We start from the raw sequence: 17,259 nt of genomic DNA, 5'->3' as shown, positions 1-17,259 counted from the left end.
TACAGTGACTTTATCTTGAGGAGGACTACAGGAGAGCAAACATGTCAGACAAACTGATTGTCATTAAAGTATGTGGCACATTCTGGAAGTCATTTCTTTTTCCTTCCCATTGTTAAAATGATTCATCTGTAGCTGAAAAAATGCTGTAACACAAGAAAGTTCCTTTTTAGAATGCTATTGATTTCCCACATATATAGAAGACTGTTCCCTCAAGGTCAAACAGGAAAAATAGTGCCCCTCAAAAGGCTCCAAATGCTTAATTAAATTACATCTTACATATAAAGGCAAACAAAGCGTTTTTATGGTTTCTATATAATCTTAGCATCCACGTACATCTCAAGAGATCTATTAGTGTTCAGAGTATGCTAGAAAGTAATAGTGAACATGTAAATTATCTGAAGTTATTTATTAATTAATTTTTCTTAATTCAATTATTTTAAAGCAGCTTTTTATTTTTTGGTGGAGGTCTTTAAAAAAAAATCCATCGCTGCATTACTTTTAAGCGTTGTGTTAATATTTTGAGATATTTGTCTCGGCACGTCTTGCCCCATTGAAAAGAACCCTGTCACACCTGGCCATATTCGCCCAGACATCACATGTCTTGCCTTCACTGAACCTCATCTGGGCTGCCATAGAGACACGGGATGTCCTCACAAAAGAGACACTGACACAGGCCAGTGAGGCAAAGGGCCGTAACAAAGAGACAAGGGGGATGGGGAACGTTCATTTAGCTTGACATACACAGTCAAAATGCAATTCCAAAAAGCTACACAGAGCAACAACTAAAAAAACCTAATGTGATTCTGCACTGCATCAGATTCAGTCAGCTGCAAATGATATGAACTTCAAGGAGGATGTTTGCATATTAGGTTTCAATAATGTTTTTACCTACGTTATTTGGGAGATTTTGTTCACATATCTTTTGCTTCTTGATGCCAAAGCATGAGCGTGGAGGGATACATTCATTTGATTTCGTACATTTGACACTTTCATTCCATTTGCATCAAGTGGCCCTCAATGGCATCTCACCTCCCACTCTAATTAAAATGATGTTATGAATAGACTCCTTTCACTCCACCCAGCTAAAAGATAAATGTGTAAAGACTCCATCTCCAAAAGACCCTCTGTAGAATGGAGATCATACAGGGGAAAAGCAGGAGAAGTACCAGCTGGATGCTCAGTGTCTGCATAAAGCGCATTAGGGTTCACGCTAACAACTGCAATTATTTTTGGATAAAATAGCGTGCACAAAGGAGGTTAAGCTGTGTTTGGCCAACCTGATAACCACAAAGACACTTTGTAAACATTGTAAAAGAAAAAAGTCAGAATGATAAAAGCAAACATACAAAACAATTAGCATTTTGACATTTATTTGGATAGGTTTGTAGATGAAATTAACTATACATTTCAAATTGAAGTCTTATTTGAACAACTAGTCTACATCTATTTAGTTTTTTAGATCAATCTAAGATGATGTGGGTGTATATATACATTATATATTGTGACACGTGTCCCGAGCTTTCATCAGCATCGCCCTGGAAACCAAGCAGTCACATTTAAGCACAGCAAACGAACACAGAGGTGAGAGATGTCTCCAGGAGAGCCAGCTAATCCTAACTGTCTGTAGTGCTTTCAGAGAGCAGTGTGTGACCGCCAGCTCCACCGCACATGGGAGAGCACAACGGACCCACACCGCCACAGAGGAAGCTGAGCACCCTGCACCGGACCACCTCATCGCACCGACTTCTGCCACACTATTTATTAATAAAATCCACCCTTCGGGGAGCTCAACGCCAGTACTTACTCGTCGTGTCCTTCTTCACCGCGCCTATATATATATATATATATATATATATATATATATATATATTAGTGCTGTCAATCGATTAAAAAAAATTAACTAATTAATCGCACAATTTTTTAAAATTAATCGCGATTAATCGCGATTAATCGCAATTAAAAGACTGAAACTTTTTGGATATGTAAATGTAAAATGTAAATAATTAATGTAAACTCAAGACAAAGAAACTATTTAAATTCAAAATATGATTGTTTATTGGAATTTTTGTTTAACTTGTAACACAGATTTTCTCATGTAAACAACATACCTGCAATAAACCATCAATATTCTCCAAATTAACTGTTGGCTTGAAAGCCATATTTATTACAGAAATAAAAACACAGGCATGTAAGTACCATTTGAATTTCAAAACAATCAATGCCAATAAAAAAACAAAAATGATTTCCATGTTGAATTCTAAGTGGACTGCAAAAAAATTCCAAAGTATAGTCATTGCCAGTGCTTTAAGTGGGCCTGTACGCACCAGTACTCAGTACCGCCACTTCCAAATATAGCTCTTGAGCATACCGCCACCTCTCCGTGCGCCCAGAACGTGCTTGTAGCGTACCGGTACGCTCATTTGGACATCTGTTTTAATAGAGGTTTTAATCGTTTACCTGCACTGCCGATTTTCACAGCGCCCTTCACAATGCAAGCTTCCTAATTCATCCCACCCAGAGCAGAAACTACATTACCCATTCACCCTTACAAGTGAATAGCGCATGTGTCGCTTTTCCCACTGTTAAGTGTCAACAACTCAACGTGGCCGGAGAAGGTGTGTGAAACTCGTTGTGAGTTATACTAAAGCAAAATCTTGAGTATTTATTGCCTGATAAACATTAAAAACTGTCTGCGGAGGTTCAGTCGTCCTGCAGCCCCCGCTGGCTGCTCATTGGCTGCAGCATCTTTTTTCTAAGTTCTAAAAAAATACCGTAGACGGCAAGGCACAAATTTAGATATTCATTTATCTAATTAATCTATAGCCTATGCACAAAGACAAAATGATCTTTTTGTCCCCTTTTTGTTTTAAAGCTTGATGAAGAGAGAGAGCGCAAGTTGCTGCAGCTGAGGAGGACAGTGATGCACGCGTACAGGAGTGATTGACAGTTCGCGGCACTGTGTACAAAAAATACTCCGCTACACAATTATTTAGTTATTTCGTTTAAGCTTATTAACGTTAGCGTTACAGAAAGGTCTGATTTACGCACTGTTACAGTCATTGTTTTTTTTTTTTTTTTTTAAACAATGACATTTGAGTTCATGATTTTAATGTTGCGGTTTCTTGTGGCAGACTAAATGAAGAGTAATGTTTCTTGTGGCAGACTGAAGAGTAATCCGGCAGAGTTTTATACTGAAACTTTCCGTCTAAAAGTCCTTCCTTGGTCTTATCCATATTTCTTTGCACGTTGAACACACATAGGCCACAACTGGAAATAAAAAAAAAACAGCAACCGCGTTAATTGCGTTATTTTTTTTTAACGCGTTAAATATTTCAAATTAATCGAATGCGTTAACGCGCTAATTTTGACAGCACTAATATATATATATATATATATATATATATATATATATATATATATATATAATTTTTTTTTTTTTTGACACTGGTACTAATACAATAGTTCTGTGATTCTTAATACCTCTACCTCTAAAAGATTTAACATTAATCATGGAGTGCTTAAAAGGTTCCCTAATTGACGACGTAAATGAGACCTTTAAGATTAATATGCTTAAGAGATGTTGTTCACCCCTAATTCTCTTTGAAGCATATTCCTCATAGCCTCTCTAATCAAATAGGTGGCTTGAAATTTTTAACACGTGATTAAAATATTTCTAAAATCACCCATAGATTATCCACATTTCATCAGCAAGATCTTCTTTTTTTACAAATTGTCACAATTTTCTTCTCAAACTCCCTTCATTTGGAATCATGGCAATATAACTGTTTCAAATAAATCTTAATTTGTAACAAATTGGTTTTAACAGAGACAATAGTCATCTTATAAAAATATTTGACAATTCTGGGAATCTTTATATATATATATATTTGATTTAATTACTATCAACGATTGTTTTTCTTTAATGTTATTTTGTATAATGACAAAAGCAATAAAGATCTGGAATTTATTGTCAAACTTTTTATGGTAATGGAACAATTTCATATACATAAACAAAAATATATGAATTTATCTCCTATGTTAAATTTGTTTTGTATTGATTCTCCTTGTTATATTTCTTCAATAAGTTCTCTAAGTTCTGCGTTGGCACTGATACGACAGAGAACATGGACATTTACATTACCTCTGCGGCGCGTTAGACAAACACATTGACATCAGCCTTTAAACTGAAGCAAAAGAATGAATGTAAAGTACCCAAGAACAGGTAAAAGACATTAAGTGGCACATGAACCTCTGTGAGCTAAACATTTTTGTCTAGATGCACTTTAAATTTTTAGTTAGTTTTTGTCAAGCATCCAAATAAAATCATATCATCCTCTTTAACTTTAGAATTTCTTATATGCACTAAATTATCTTGCTGTCTGTAGGGCTGCAGGAGCGTCTCTTGTCCGGGAGCCCATGAGAGATTGTCCCACACATTTACCACCAATGAGAGAAATGCCCACAATGCTCTTACTCCAGGTTAGGACACATGCAGTTGTGGAATTCTTGGGCTTCCTGTTAGTCAGAACCTTTGAAATGATAGACAGCCTGTGGCTGTGACGAGGTAACTGTGGGGAAAAATATAAAGGCCCAAGGTAATAAAACTTATTTGATAAATAATTATAAATATAATAAAATTTTATGGGTTTCACAGGGTTTTTTTTCCAATACGATGAGAAAATGTATATATTATCTAAAAATAAGTCTTAAATATTTTATAAAATTTTGCTTCACAGGTAAATGTTTTACTGCAAAACAAGCAAATACTGTTGATCGAAAATACACATTTTTGGCATTTCCTTTTTGATCCACTAAAAAACAATACATTTACATTTGTTTATTAAGCCGGTGCTTTATACTGTACTAAGATCTTTACAAATGAGCAAATGTATATATATAAAAACACACACTTTGGCGTTACAACACACACACACACACACACACACACACACACACACGCACACACACACACACACACACACGTTTAACATTTAATGTTAAAACAGTGATTATAATGTATGAAACTGCCAAAGTGCTCCTGAACAGGTTCATGATTCAGAGCCAGACATTAGTCTTCAATCTCCTGCACTACACTGCCTCTATGTGGACATAAAGCACCTAGCACTTACTACTACTCGAGCAGAAGACATCATGATGCTTGTGGCATTCATTGAGTCATGAATTATAAAACAAGAATTAGACAAAAAGATGTCTAAAAGATGGAGAAACAAAATGAGTTTCTTCTCGCCATATACCAAAATCAATCCAATTGAGAGTAAAAGGTCTGGTGATGTTACTTTAATCATTTTTTTTTAATAAACAAAAAGTTTTTCACTTCACCATATGTTAATTGATGTATTGGAGACATGTGGATTACTAGTGGATTATTGTGATTGTGTTTGTTTCAGCAGTTTGGATTCTCATTCTGACGGCACCCATTCACTACAGAGGATCCATTGGTGAGCAAAGTGATGTAATGCTACATTTCTCCAAAACGGTTCTGGTGAAAAAAACAAACTAATCTTTATCTTTGATGGCCTGACGTAAATCAGCAAATTTACATTTCTGGTTGAACTGTTCCTTTAAGCCATACCCTGATATTGGTCAAGACTTATTATATGTTATGTGTCTCTATACAGAAACTGCTTTAAAGGGACAGTTCACGCAAAAAGTTCTCTTGAGGCCTCTATTACTCATTCCATTGGCTATTGATGCATAGAAAGATATGTGACAACCTGTTAACAAAGCCCTATTGGGAAATCTAGCCAAAAGCCTGCTCTGCAAACTGTACACAGTGATAAAGTTTCTCCATGGATGTGTTGCTACACATGCTGTGTAGGGTTTTTTCCTCTCAACCCTGGAATCTCAAGTGTTGAGGAAACACTTCTACTGCAGAGTTGATCCTGGTGATAATGTGTTAACTGAATGCAGTCTGCATAGCAGCAAATCAGCAAATTAGAATGATTTCTGAAAGATCATGTGACACTGAAGACTGGAGTAATGATGCTGGAGTAAAACTCAGCTTTGCATCACAGGAATAAATTACATTAAAAACATTAATTGAACAGTTATTTGAAAATGTACTGTTTTTAGTGTATTTTTCATTAAATAAAAGCAGGTGAGCATAAGAAATATCTTTTAATAACCTTAAATGGTCTGTGCAATGGATGATGGCTATATTCATGCTGTAGTGATATGCTAAGAAAGAAACATACTGATGTGAATTAAGATTTGAAAGCTGTTGTAAGAAGAGTGCCAATGATTATAAATGTGTAAGAGGTAAATATGATTGTGAGAATAGTCAGTTAAGCACACATTACTGCACTAAACACATCTCTCTCGCTTACTCTCTCTCTCTCTCTCTCTCTCTCTCTCTCTCTCTCTCTCTCTCTCACACACACACACACAGAGTCATAATTACACAGGATCTGTTGATCTTTGTTCTGCCAGAGCTGCATATGGGTCTTCCTGCCTAATGCAAAGTTCTGGTTAAACATTGTCCCAAAGTTTGCGTTGTGCCTTCTGTTGTTTTTACACTAAAGCCCAGGCAATTGTTAGAGGCATTATTGACTTTGTAATTAAACTATTTTAACGTCAGGATTTTGTAATCATTACATTTCAAGCCATCTGTTCCTGTCCAAGGCCCGAAATGGATTTTCCCTTTAAAGAGATAAAGGCCAGTACAATGCGGCCGGTCTTATCATTTATCATCACGTCTTTACTCATACACAAATGCTGAAATCCTCTTCTGAGCTGTGTGAGTTTGCACCAGCACCATACCTACAAATATATTATAATGCAATTATATGATTTCAGCTCATCTGATTATGGATTTATTAGCATCCATCTGGTCAAAGACTAACAAAGCTGGATTTAAAGAACCCAGGGATGAATAAACCACTCCAAGAGTCACAATGTATGAACATCTTGTGGCATGGATGCCTGGTTTTAGTCAACATAATTATCAACAATATTAATTTAACAATGCAGAAATCAGCTAATCTCTTCACATGAAGGACACGATTGTACTGTCAGTTTGAAATGCCCTTAACCAGAGTATTATAATGAACTGTAATTATACATTTGAGTAATTGAAATATTAAATACATAAAACAGAAATGAAATGAAAATTAAAAACGAAACTAAGGTTGTGTCGAAGCACTAAAATTATAAACTGAAACAAAAAAAAATGAAGTAAAACCTAAATAGAAATAAATTAAACAAATAGTAAAAAAAAAAAAACAATTAATAAAATGACAATATCACACGCAGAATTTATAAAAAATGAAATAAAATTTAAATGAAAACTGGAAATGTAAAATTAAGCTAAATGAAAATGTTAATAAACACGCTAACAGTATATAAATAAAACTATAATACTGCATGGTGTGTACAGGCCTTCATTGCATCTGCTTTATTAATGTCCTTCTGCTGCTTTCATGCTCATCTATTTTTAATGTCTGCGTTAGTAACGTCCTTTATGGCTTAAAGCTTTTTCTAAGAAAGCTACAGTATCATTTGTAATCGAAGGCTGATCCTCTTTTGACTCTTTTGGTGGAAACATTTACAAAACAATATAAGATGTTCACAGTGTAGATGTTTTTTTGTTTATAATTTATCAAAGAAACTTTTGACCTCTTTTGAAAATTAACATATGTATTTTATTAGTATATACAAGAATGCCAAATTAAGAACAATGATGAAATGGTAATATATGAAATACTACAACATCTTAAATAAAATATATGATTGTGCCATTACCTGGCATAAATACAAAAAAAAAAAAACAATACAATGAATCAGTTAGCCTGTCTCCAATGCATTTGACAAAGAAAAATGTACTATAAGATATACAAATGAGCTAAAAACACATCTCACCTTCTGTGAGTACAGCAGAGATGTTGAATTACAGATAAGGTTTCAGTCAGGACAGCCCACCAGTTGACCCCATGAACACAGTGTTAATGGGGGGCAAAGATGACACTAGTTCTCTAATCTCTGTGGTCCCCTGGAGAGGCAGCAGTGCATTCTGGGAGTGATAAGGAGCAGGACCTCCATACATGCAGGGTGTCGAGATGGAGCAGGAATGAGCAATGCTGGATCCTGAAAAAATTACGATAAAATAAGACCATAATGGAAGATATTTTAGATAAAAATGGGCAATAAATAGCCATGTAAAGGCCTTGTTAAATATATGAGGGAGGCTGGGTCTAGTTGTCACACTATGTATAAGCAAATTCAGCTTTGATCACATAAATATATCACATTTTAAAAATATATTAAAATAGAAAACTGTTATTTTAAATTGCAATAATGTTTCACAATATTACAGTTTTTACTGTATTTAAAAAAATAAATAAATAAAGCCTTGGGGAGCATAAGAGACTTCTTTTTTCTTACTTTGATAATGTAAATACAATGACAATGACACACACACACACACACACACACACACACACACACACACATATATATATATATATATATATATATATATATATATATATATATATATATATATATATATATATATAAACATATGACAACTAGCCCCGGTCTCCCTTAGCAGGATTTCTGTGCTCACCTGCTGTGTGTGCACCCATTGCAGACAGTTCAGTGTAGTAGGGTCTTGTTGTCTTCCTGCTGGTGTCATCTAGGATGTTGAGAGGGTCGTGCACTTCAGCATAGGCCGAAACAGAGCGAATGCTGCTCACGCTGCTGATAACTGACACATGCTGATCGATAAACGTGCCCATCCTCTGAGCGTCCACATACCCGCTGCTGCTGTAATATCCTGACCAGGAGAAAGCCCAAGATCAATGTTTCAAAAGGAGCATCTGAAAACAGCCATATTTACCTTAATGAGCAGCATATTAACATAATTAAAATACAGGATAAATCTCGTCCTTTGAGGTCAGTTTTTGGGCGTTGCAAATGTGTTACAGATAAATCTATGTGGAATAAACATAAGGTAAATCGCTTTTTTATTTAAATATATTTTTTTGATAGTTTTCCTTATTCATGTATGCAATTCCTTTTTGCCAATTTTGCTACCTTTTTAATAGGAACAGTGAAAAAGGACAAAAAATGATAGAATAGGGAAGAATAGAAATGTGACATGAGCTGGACTCAAACTTGCTTTCCCCGCATAAGCAGCAAAGCTCATTGTGCACGCTTAATACTTGGAAAATTTCCAACAGGCATTTCCTCATTTGCTTTCATTGTTTTATTTTTAATTTAATTATTTAAAATATATTATTAAAGATATATAATTATAATTATTTTAAAGGTAGAACAGTAATACTGTATTTATTACAGTATTTTTATATATTCTATTCAAATATATTTTAAAATGTAATTTATTCCTGTGATGCAAAGCTGCATTTTCAGCACCATTGCTCCAATCCTCAGTGTCTCATGATCCTTCAGAAATCATTCTAATATTCTGATTTGCTGCTCAATAAACATTTCTTATTATTATCAATGTTGCAAGCAGTTGTGCTGCTTAATATATTTGGGCAAACCTTATACATACACAATTTTTTGATGAATAGCAGGTTAATTTTTTTTTTACATGAATACTTAAGACATAAGACATTTAACATTATAAATGTCTTTACTGTCACTTTTGATTAATTTAATGCATTCATGCTGAATAAAAGTATTAATTTCTTTAAAAAAAAAGCTTACTGACTCCAAACAGCTGTGTATATTTTTTATATACATTTGTTCATTAGACAAAAATAATTCAGCTTTTCTCACCATTGTGCCCAGAGCTGCAAACTGGACCTGAACATCCATCTCCACTGGCAGCACTTCCTCCAAAGCTGTACCCTGTGGAGTCCAGCAGCTGAACGCCCTCAGTATCCATCACAGGGTCACCTGAGGTTGCGTATCCAGTCACTGCATCCCTCGAGCTGTAGGGAGACACGGTGCAGCTGCTGCTGAAGCAGTCTTTGGTCAGCTGGTGTCCAGAGAAGGGTGCGTAGCGGCCGCTTTCAGCACGAGCCTGATAGGCTGATGTTGGAGTGTGAGTCTGAGCTCTGAACACAGGCTGGTAGTAAGAGGAGCTGGGGTACGAGCCAGAACTGGTATTGTGCAGACTCTGGTACATGGTGTCAGAGAAGGCCTGGCAGGACACCTGAGGCTGGATAGGGCAGCTGCTCTGTGTCCTCACAGCCATCGGGCCCTGGTTGATCACACTGCTACGGTTGATCATGGCAGGAGAGATCGGAGGGGTCATCAGGGGGGCGCTGTTCAGCGAGTAATCCATTTGACCTTCAAAATATTAGTAATTATGTTAATATAAATTATTATGTAAAATATTTTTACTTGGAAATTGCTATTCAATTTCACAATAAATTACAAAGAAACAGCAAAACATTGAATTAAATGGGAAATTTAGAAGCAGAAAGACTGAAATAGTATTTTCTTGTCTCATTTACAACATTGAAAAATATTTTTTACAGTATATTCAGGTTTGTCTTAAAAGATTTATGCATTTTCCCTCCAAAATGATGCTGTTACTATATTAAAACTGAAATATAGAAATTTTTAATTGCTTTATAACCTTTACAGAAAAATATTTACTTTATAAATATTGAAATGCGAATACTATTTTATTAATATTAAATATTAATTTATTAACATTAAAATACTATAACAGCATAATTGTGGAGAAGGAATGCATAAATAAAACAAAGATTACTTAAGTATATTTACTGAAGTATAATATTCCAGTCTTTATACTTCAAAATGTAATTTTTAATTCAACGTGTTGCCATTTCTTTATTATTATTTGTGGAATTAACTAGCAATTTCTGAGTGAAAATTTTTTATATGGTAAATTTGCTTCTATATATGAGCTTTGACATTGTAAAGCAATGATGTAGAAAACATAATTCAATTTTAAAATAATTTATAGATTTATTAATGTTTAAAAAACCCTAGTCTTTGGTTTCAAATCAATTCATCTTCTCATCTTTTCATCAAAGATTCATCTTAAATCTGAAGAGTTGCTTGATATTCTTATGGAGAAAATGTATAGTAAACTTACTGCTCGAGGTTTCCGAAGAATATATATAATACTACATTTATCATGAATATGTGTCAAATTGATGTTAGCTGCTGTTTTCAAGTACCAGATATAGTAAAGTTGTCGGGATCGGTACTATGGTACACAACAGTACTGGCCCCGAGCCCCTGCTGTGCAGCTGTGAGCGACAGGAAGTCATGATCTGGTGGGTTCTCATCCTTGACAGTTGAATCACTGGACGCCACACCGGATTTATTCCGATTGGCCAAGAAACAGGAACTTGGGGAGGCAGTGAATGTAGCCTTACTAGCATCTGTCAGAATGAAAAGATCACAGTCATTTAGGTTAAAGAAATTTGCATATACACTACACTACAATTGAAATGTCAGGGGTCATTTAGAAATGTGTATTTTGTTATTTAAGAAATTTATACATTTATTCATCTAGGATGTAATAAACTGACCAAAAGTGATAGTAAAAACATTTATAATGTTACAAAATATTTTCTGTTCTAAGCCGCACAACTGTTTTCAACATTGATAATAATAATAAATGTTTCTTGAACTCCAAATCAGCATATTAAGATGATTTCTGAAGGATCATGTGATGCTGAAGACTGGAGTAAAGATGCTGAAAATTCAGCTTTTCTGTCACAGAAATAAAAGACATTTTAAAACATATTACAATAGAAAACAGTTATTTTAAATTGTAATAAATCTTTATGCTTTCACAGTATTTCTGTTCAAATAAATGCAGCCTTTTTGTTTCAAAAACATCAACAAATCTAACTTTTTTTAACAGCAGTGTACAGTAAAATAAACGAATAAAAGGCCTACTAATATGCCAATAAATTAAATGATTAAGGTACCTGCACTCCTCATGTATTTCTCCAGTAGATTCTGAAGGTCTTGCTCTTTGTCGTTGTTGAATTGTGTTTCAATGGCTAGCAGGATGTACTCATCCAAAAGCATCCGAATGAGATGGAACGAGCCTGTCAGTAACATTAAACTAGGTTTAATTGTTTAAGTAGACCTAAATGTTGCAAAAATCACTTCCTAAATCTTAATAACCATTATAATCAAAGCTATCTGACCTCTATTAAAGTAGCTTCACTCAGCTGTACACAAACTCTGGCTTTGTTCAGAATAACACACTGCTTGTACTATTTTTGCAGTGAATGGTACATGACTGATTATATATATATCCCACAATGCAATGAGCACAACCTGACTTTCCCATGGGTTTCACTAAACCTTTGCTGAGGTCAGATGTGTGGCCTTCCGGGTGAAACTGTTTAGCTTTGTGAACACCTGTAGGGTCATCAAATGTTAGAAGCACTAAGAAAGGTCGCTCCCTAATCAGGGCACACACGCGCGACACAAGATAAAGCTTTGTTTGTTCAGGCTTTTATGGCTCATTCTCTGCAGTAGATCCCCAGCTAAAGAGCCTGAACGAATAGTGCAGATTTAACTATGCTATTACGCTCCGATTATACGCAGAGAAATTGAAAGCAGCCGAATCACTGACTGCAGTTTGTATGAATGCATGCTAAAGGTTTACCAAAGCTAGCAGCATTGTTTAGGGTGAGATTGTGCATCACTCGTGCTCCAAAAAAACTCCACTTCAGAAGGAAATCTTGAGCTCGCTTTTTCACTGGCCGACCATTTTGTTTGCTGGGCTAGAAGACAGATAATATGCAATTTAATATTACAAGTCATGGCTAGCCGGAATACTAAGAGCTTGAAATGCGATTAACCTTAATAACTTTCTGCTCGACCAGCGAGTCAAGCCATTCAATGAAAGACTCCACTGTGGCATTTTTCCTCAGGAGGTCTTTCAACTCTTGAAACACTGAAATGGAGTCATCTAGGAGATAAGATGAAGAAATCATGAATATAGGTTGAGGCTCAACATATGAGATTAAAAAAAAAAAAAAAAAAAAGTTGAATACCAAGCCAACAGTAACTCACATTCAGAGTAGAAGTCTGAATCTTGGTCACTTGTAATCGAAAGGAGTGCTTGAGAACCAATACTGTTAAGATCCACTTTATCGATATCATTCACCATAGAAGTCACTACATTCTGGTCAAAAAGTGCAGGTCTTGCAATCTGAAAGGATGTAAATGCATTACTTTTATAAAAAAATTAGCAAAAGCAAGATTTATTCATGTTTATTGTCAACATATCTACCTGTGCAAGATGTAAAAAGGAGGTCTGTCTCTTTAAGGAGGACACAAATCGTCGCGCTATTGGCAGTTTCTTTTCAGAGAGGATTTCCGGAAGATTCTCCAAGGAAGACACCATCCAGTGTTCCCAGTGCTTGGCAAAACTTCGAATATCTGCCAAAAGACTGGAGATATTTCCCTAAACTCACTCAAAACACTTGACAACATCACATTCAACATCTTTTTGAGTCAATGGCTTAAAAAAAACAATTATAACAAATGCAGCAGTTTAACAGACAAACCTTTCTGGCATGTCCTGCATTGTAGCAGGGATGAGAACATCAGTCAGAACCTGTGAAAAACAGTTCAGCCAGTTTGTCAGTACAGCTATGACATACTATTGTAAAAAAAATAAAACAATAAAAAATAAATGAAATCATAAATATTAGTCTACTTCATGTAAAAAAAGTATATAGAAAACATTTGAATAAAGATGAATATTGAAACTATAATAGGTTATTTCACTCTTTGTATATAATTAATAAACATAATAATATTTATGTGATTGATTTTTATTTTAATATTTAAAGTCTATGTACAATAGTTCAAGGGTACAATAATAAAATGTGCACATAATTGGCACTTGAAAAGCAGCATAATAAAATCTGAAAGTTATTGTAGAAAGTGCACCAGAAATGCTTTTGACTGCATTACTAAATGTGTTTTAATAAAAATCAACTACTGAGACATGCATTACTATTAAAAAAATTTAAGGTCTGTAAGATTCTTTTATTATTTTGTTTTGTTGTTCTTGTTTTTTCAGCAAGGACACATTAAAGTGACCAAAATTGACAGTAAAAACATTCTTAATTTTACAAAAGTAAATGCAATCAAATAAATGCTGTTCTTTTCAACTATTTATTCATCGAAGAATCCTGGTAAAAAATAAAATCCATTTTTAATGGAACCCAAAACCTTAAACAGCAATGCCTGATATTGTTCACAGACACTCACTTTGTAGAGTATAGAGTCACACACACAGAAGATGTCCACGATAACTGGATTCTCTATCAGTGGCAGGAGATGTTCAGGCATTCCTTGCCAGAAGTGAAGCAGAAAGTTCTGGATCTGGAACAAATGGGATTGATTACCGTGTATTTGTCTAGAATCTAGATGTCATGATAACAAACACTTCAAGAGCTTAAAATAGCACCTCCTCAAAGTTGACATTAATGGCATTGTCCAGAATGCACTGACAGTGAGTCTTGTACATCATAATCAATGTGTCGACCTAACAAATTAAAACAACAGCAGAACCTAAGGTAAGTAAATTAGGAGTAGTTCATATAAACATCATTTTGGATTGGGGTCTCAATAGAAATCAACTGACCTTTTCTTTTGACACAGACTCCTGAAGCACTAAATGCTGTGCACTTGGGAATTCGGGTAAAAGAGTTCCTGTTTTAGAAACTAAGGGAGTATTTCCTGGTGAATCCCCCCTGCGAATATTAAAGTAATATTATTCTGCTGTTTTAGATAGCAAAACATGACAATATTTTAAAAATATATACATATGCAATTTATATAAAACTTTCATAATATGCAAGAATGCATGAGTATTCCACCATTTAATAGTAAAGGGTCAAAAGTTTAGGGTCACTTTTATTCAGTCAATACTTTTATTCAGCAAGGATGCATTGAATTGATATATCATTGATGATAATAATAGCACCATGTGATCGTGTGACCCTGAAGACTGGAGTAATGGCTGCTGAAAACTCAGCTTTGAAATCAAAGGAACAAATTACATTTGAAAATATATTATAATAGAAAATATTAGTTATTTAAAATTGCAATAATATTTAGCATTTTTTCTGTATTTTTGATAAAGAAAATGCAGCCTTGGTGAGCATTAGAGAGCTCTTACAAAAAAAAAAAAAAAAAAATACCAACCCCAAACTTTTGACCAGTATATATCAATTTCCTGAGAATGTTGAGATTTTGAAATTGAAGTGCAACATTCCTATTTCATATGAAAAATCATGATTGATTTAAAAAAAGTATATATATAGTAAAACTGCAAACCTCATTTTTTAGCTTGCTTCCAGAGAATCTGCGCAAAACACATAAGAGACATTACTAATATGATAAAATGAATGTAAATGAATTATGAAAATAAACATCAATAAATATAATGTGTCTCAGCGTGGCCATTGAAAAATCACTTGCATTAGTTAGGGGTGCACGATTATGACAAAAATCATAATTGTCGATTATTCCCTTGAAATTGTAATCGCTATTATTAATTACAATTATCACAATTACACTGAATGATGTTTAAACCTTTGTTTGATGCAACTGCATGCCATATTATATATGAAAAAAACTAGCTGAAAACACTCATAACACATTTAGTGCTTTTTTATTAAGCCTCAAATGTCAACTATACATCGGATTGGTTTCTTGTTTAAATTATAAAAAATGTGCAAACCTTATACATACAATATTTTTTGATGAATAGCTTCATATTATAATGTTTTCATATTATAGAATGGTTTCATATTAATGTTAAACTAAAATTAAAATAATGGGAAAAACCCTTATATGTGTAGAAAGAAAAAAAAATGCATCTTAAGCATGAAGAAAAACATAAGAGGACATTGAACGATTAATTGACGCTTTGAACGATTAAGTAAATTGTTGCATCCATAATTGTAATCGCGATTTGAAATTTGATTAATTGTGCAGCCCCTATTACAGTTTATTCAAAACACCCAAGGACTTTCGATTGTATGCTGAATTGAAGGGACGAAGGTCAAAACTAACCGTGTCAAACCTTTTCCAGAGTACACAGAGTGATAATACGCACTGCTCTCCTTGATTCCAATACCATAATAATGATACCTGAAAAACATTCAGAAGCCAAACATGGAGAGCTTTAGACATAGCCATTTAAATAGTAAATTAAATAGTAATAAAAAATATTTTTAGCCAGAAACCAGACCATCTGGCTCTCTCTTACTTTGAATGGCCTCTGGTTCCAAGCCTCCGTGTTGTTAAAAGAGGAAATTTCTGCCTTATGGTCTGAAATGACAAGAATAGAGCTCTAATATATAGTATGATCGCTATCTATGAACTGTAAATACAAAATCAATAGCGGATAATGTCTGATAGCTTTCTACAGAGCAGCTAAAATACACCTTAAATGCAATAGGTTTCGGAATACATTTTAAGTTATAATACAGCACTGAGAATGTTTCCAATAACTGTTTGGCATATAACTGAAGATATAAAACTCCTCTTACCTTCCCCAAAAGTGGCAGCACAAGCAGGATCTAATTTCCTCTTTCCGACAAAAGTCTAAATAATGAGCATAGAGGATGCACCGTGGCAGACAGACACCTTCGCAAACGATGTAATTTTCCTCAAGCCTAATACAACAACAAAACCCAAATGTAGTATCACTCTTTGCTTCCACTTTCTGTACATTATTTAAATGGCAAGCTTCATTAAAGATGAAATGATGAGAGAGTACCATTGTAGAGTGAGTTGAGTCTGTTTCTTCTTGTCCTTGATGATCTGACTGATGCTTTTTTTTGGCACAGTTTGTTTCACAGAGAACGTCTTCGAATATTCCACGTGGCCCAGGTCCTCTTCAGAAGAAATGCTTCCATTACTTTCATCAGCTTCTGCCAAATGAATAACACACATAGCTTTCAAACCGTAACATGTGCCAAAACTATTCAGAACGTATAATGGCTCAACAAACTGGCGACAGATTGAGAATTTCGAACTGAAAGCATAGCAGTACTTTAATCAAAGCCAGTTTGAAAACAATGATTTCCCCACCTGATTTAATGCCAGAATCCTCCTCCTCATCAAGCCTGGCTTTGAAAAACATGTTTTTCCCGAGATTGTCTTGGTCAACAAGAACTGAAGCATGGAGGTCATCTGCGTTTTTGCAAGCTCTCTTTGTCTGCGACGCTTGTGGTTGATGAAGCATGTCGTTCTTCAATGGACTCCCTATATTTCTTTTCATTTGGCATGTTCAAGAGAAAA

The 17,259-nt window shown here is 34.6% G+C and overlaps 1 pseudogene; it reads right to left on the bottom strand.

Annotated features, from left to right (window-relative positions):
* Positions 1–7,813: 7,813 nt before the first annotated feature.
* On the bottom strand, positions 7,814–16,911 carry LOC113073784 (DNA-binding protein RFX6-like; annotated as a pseudogene).
* Between the last annotated feature and the right edge of the window lie 348 nt (positions 16,912–17,259).

The sequence above is a fragment of the Carassius auratus genome, unplaced genomic scaffold (assembly GCF_003368295.1).
Source record: "Carassius auratus strain Wakin unplaced genomic scaffold, ASM336829v1 scaf_tig00012849, whole genome shotgun sequence".
NCBI classification, from domain to species: Eukaryota; Metazoa; Chordata; class Actinopteri; order Cypriniformes; family Cyprinidae; genus Carassius; species Carassius auratus.
Note: the sequence above shows the minus strand (reverse complement) of the source record. Positions and strands in the feature narration are given on the sequence as shown.